This window comes from Protomyctophum parallelum, assembly GCF_964188405.1.
Source record: "Protomyctophum parallelum genome assembly, chromosome: 20".
In the NCBI taxonomy this organism is placed as follows: domain Eukaryota; kingdom Metazoa; phylum Chordata; class Actinopteri; order Myctophiformes; family Myctophidae; genus Protomyctophum; species Protomyctophum parallelum.
In genome coordinates, this window is record NC_139718.1 from 643360 (window position 1) to 648359 (window position 5000).

Sequence of the window (5000 nt, forward strand, 5' to 3'; positions counted from 1 at the left end):
CTGAGAAACAGAAAGAATCTGTAAGCCTGTAATTTATTTAAAATGAGCAATCATTAGCAACATAAATATTATATAATATGAGGAACCACTGACCAAAGGCAGTGGTTAAAAGTTCTATTGTGCTGCCACGAAATGTCCTATTGTTGTTTACGTTGTGTGACGATTTGATTGGTTACTGAGTGTCACGTGTTGTTGCGCGTCCATCTGTAGCCATTGACTCACTGCATTGAAGAGTAATGCACTGAGGTCCATTCATCTGTATTGACTCACTGCATTGAAGAGTAATGCACTGCGGTCCATTCATCTGTATTGACTCACTGCATTGAAGAGTAATGCACTGCGGTCCATTCATCTGTATTGACTCACTGCATTGAAGAGTAATGCACTGCGGTCCATTCATCTGTATTGACTCACTGCATTGAAGAGTAATGCACTGCGGTCCATTCATCTGTATTGACTCACTGCATTGAAGAGTAATGCACTGCGGTCCATTCATCTGTATTGACTCACTGCATTGAAGAGTAATGCACTGCGGTCCATTCATCTGTAACCATTGACTCACTGCATTGAAGAGTAATGCACTGAGGACCATTCATCTGTATTGACTCACTGCATTGAAGAGTAATGCACTGCGGTCCATTCATCTGTATTGACTCACTGCATTGAAGAGTAATGCACTGCGGTCCATTCATCTGTATTGACTCACTGCATTGAAGAGTAATGCACTGAGGTCCATTCATCTGTATTGACTCACTGCATTGAAGAGTAATGCACTGAGGTCCATTCATCTGTATTGACTCACTGCATTGAAGAGTAATGCACTGAGGTCCATTCATCTGTATTGACTCACTGCATTGAAGAGTAATGCACTGCGGTCCATTCATCTGTATTGACTCACTGCATTGAAGAGTAATGCACTGAGGTCCATTCATCTGTATTGACTCACTGCATTGAAGAGTAATGCACTGAGGTCCATTCATCTGTATTGACTCACTGCATTGAAGAGTAATGCACTGAGGTCCATTCATCTGTATTGACTCACTGCATTGAAGAGTAATGCACTGCGGTCCATCCATCTGTATTGACTCACTGCATTGAAGAGTAATGCACTGAGGTCCATTCATCTGTATTGACTCACTGCATTGAAGAGTAATGCACTGCGGTCCATTCATCTGTATTGACTCACTGCATTGAAGAGTAATGCACTGAGGTCCATTCATCTGTATTGACTCACTGCATTGAAGAGTAATGCACTGCGGTCCATTCATCTGTATTGACTCACTGCATTGAAGAGCAATGCACTGAGGTCCATTCATCTGTATTGACTCACTGCATTGAAGAGTAATGCACTGCGGTCCATTCATCTGTATTGACTCACTGCATTGAAGAGAAATGCACTGAGGTCCATTCATCTGTATTGACTCACTGCATTGAAGAGTAATGCACTGCGGTCCATTCATCTGTATTGACTCACTGCATTGAAGAGTAATGCACTGAGGTCCATTCATCTGTATTGACTCACTGCATTGAAGAGTAATGCACTGAGGTCCATTCATCTGTATTGACTCACTGCATTGAAGAGTAATGCACTGCGGTCCATTCATCTGTATTGACTCACTGCATTGAAGAGTAATGCACTGAGGTCCATTCATCTGTATTGACTCACTGCATTGAAGAGTAATGCACTGCGGTCCATTCATCTGTATTGACTCACTGCATTGAAGAGTAATGCACTGCGGTCCATTCATCTGTATTGACTCACTGCATTGAAGAGTAATGCACTGAGGTCCATTCATCTGTATTGACTCACTGCATTGAAGAGTAATGCACTGAGGTCCATTCATCTGTATTGACTCACTGCATTGAAGAGTAATGCACTGCGGTCCATTCATCTGTATTGACTCACTGCATTGAAGAGTAATGCACTGAGGTCCATTCATCTGTATTGACTCACTGCATTGAAGAGTAATGCACTGCGGTCCATTCATCTGTATTGACTCACTGCATTGAAGAGTAATGCACTGCGGTCCATTCATCTGTATTGACTCACTGCATTGAAGAGTAATGCACTGCGGTCCATTCATCTGTATTGACTCACTGCATTGAAGAGTAATGCACTGAGGTCCATTCATCTGTATTGACTCACTGCATTGAAGAGTAATGCACTGAGGTCCATTCATCTGTATTGACTCACTGCATTGAAGAGTAATGCACTGCGGTCCATCCATCTGTATTGACTCACTGCATTGAAGAGTAATGCACTGAGGTCCATTCATCTGTATTGACTCACTGCATTGAAGAGTAATGCACTGAGGTCCATTCATCTGTATTGACTCACTGCATTGAAGAGTAATGCACTGAGGTCCATTCATCTGTATTGACTCACTGCATTGAAGAGTAATGCACTGAGGTCCATTCATCTGTATTGACTCACTGCATTGAAGAGTAATGCACTGAGGTCCATTCATCTGTATTGACTCACTGCATTGAAGAGTAATGCACTGCGGTCCATTCATCTGTATTGACTCACTGCATTGAAGAGTAATGCACTGCGGTCCATTCATCTGTAGCCATTGACTCACTGCATTGAAGAGTAATGCACTGCGGTCCATTCATCTGTATTGACTCACTGCATTGAAGAGTAATGCACTGAGGTCCATTCATCTGTATTGACTCACTGCATTGAAGAGTAATGCACTGCGGTCCATTCATCTGTATTGACTCACTGCATTGAAGAGTAATGCACTGAGGTCCATTCATCTGTATTGACTCACTGCATTGAAGAGTAATGCACTGAGGTCCATTCATCTGTATTGACTCACTGCATTGAAGAGTAATGCACTGCGGTCCATTCATCTGTATTGACTCACTGCATTGAAGAGTAATGCACTGAGGTCCATTCATCTGTATTGACTCACTGCATTGAAGAGTAATGCACTGCGGTCCATTCATCTGTATTGACTCACTGCATTGAAGAGTAATGCACTGAGGTCCATTCATCTGTATTGACTCACTGCATTGAAGAGTAATGCACTGAGGTCCATTCATCTGTATTGACTCACTGCGCTGAAGAGTAATGCACTGCGGTCCATTCATCTGTATTGACTCACTGCATTGAAGAGTAATGCACTGAGGTCCATTCATCTGTATTGACTCACTGCGCTGAAGAGTAATGCACTGCGGTCCATTCATCTGTATTGACTCACTGCATTGAAGAGTAATGCACTGAGGTCCATTCATCTGTATTGACTCACTGCGCTGAAGAGTAATGCACTGAGGTCCATTCATCTGTATTGACTCACTGCGCTGAAGAGTAATGCACTGAGGTCCATTCATCTGTATTGACTCACTGCATTGAAGAGTAATGCACTGAGGTCCATTCATCTGTATTGACTCACTGCATTGAAGAGTAATGCACTGAGGTCCATTCATCTGTATTGACTCACTGCATTGAAGAGTAATGCACTGAGGTCCATTCATCTGTATTGACTCACTGCATTGAAGAGTAATGCACTGAGGTCCATTCATCTGTATTGACTCACTGCGCTGAAGAGTAATGCACTGCGGTCCATTCATCTGTATTGACTCACTGCGCTGAAGAGTAATGCACTGAGGTCCATTCATCTGTATTGACTCACTGCGCTGAAGAGTAATGCACTGAGGTCCATTCATCTGTATTGACTCACTGCGCTGAAGAGTAATGCACTGAGGTCCATTCATCTGTATTGACTCACTGCATTGAAGAGTAATGCACTGCGGTCCATTCATCTGTATTGACTCACTGCATTGAAGAGTAATGCACTGCGGTCCATTCATCTGTATTGACTCACTGCATTGAAGAGTAATGCACTGCGGTCCATTCATCTGTATTGACTCACTGCATTGAAGAGTAATGCACTGCGGTCCATTCATCTGTATTGACTCACTGCATTGAAGAGTAATGCACTGCGGTCCATTCATCTGTATTGACTCACTGCATTGAAGAGTAATGCACTGAGAACCATTCATCTGTATTGACTCACTGCATTGAAGAGTAATGCACTGCGGTCCATTCATCTGTATTGACTCACTGCATTGAAGAGTAATGCACTGAGGTCCATTCATCTGTATTGACTCACTGCATTGAAGAGTAATGCACTGCGGTCCATTCATCTGTATTGACTCACTGCATTGAAGAGTAATGCACTGAGGTCCATTCATCTGTATTGACTCACTGCATTGAAGAGTAATGCACTGAGGTCCATTCATCTGTATTGACTCACTGCATTGAAGAGTAATGCACTGCGGTCCATCCATCTGTATTGACTCACTGCATTGAAGAGTAATGCACTGAGGTCCATTCATCTGTAGCCATTGATTCATCACTCCCAATCTAAACTATGGAATGAACTTCCCATTGCAGTCAGAACTACAGACAGGTAGTCTATAATAGTAGCTTAGTATTAAAATAGTATTGTCTACTTTATGTCCAATGTATTTAGTTCATAAAGTTAACATAACTATAACTAAATGCATTCGAAATTATATAAAAAAGGTAACTTTTCAGGATTCCAATAAATAAATAGCAAAAATACTTAAGTACTTCAATTCAAATATAGCAAAAAATAATTAAATTCAAATATAGCAAAAATACCTGATCTACAAGCTGTAGATCAGCACTGCGACGTTTTTTCAGCTTGTAGATCTGCTATTTGACAGAAATATGCAATGTGGCCCTAACACACACACGCGCGCTCACACACACACACACACACACACACACATGCGCACGCTTAAACACAAGCATGCACGGGGGGGGGGGGGGGGGGGGGGGGGGGTCCATTATGGTCACACAAAGTGGTCCTCATAGAAGCTTTCTCATGCAAATGAGGCGTCAGTCTGCGCGCGCGCGTGTGTGTGACTGTGTGTGTGTGTGTGTGTGTGTGTCACTGACAGCCGTAAGGGGCGTTAACGAGTCCTGCTATAATTACTGCTAATTATTATTCCCCTAGCAGAACGTA

At 42.6% G+C, this 5000-nt stretch overlaps 1 protein-coding gene across 1 annotated transcript in view; it reads left to right on the forward strand.

The window, feature by feature from the left end:
* Positions 1–5000, forward strand: part of LOC310877540 (aarF domain-containing protein kinase 1-like) — a 41479-nt gene that overhangs the window by 29812 nt on the left and 6667 nt on the right. The gene's annotated exons all lie outside the window — the stretch shown is intronic.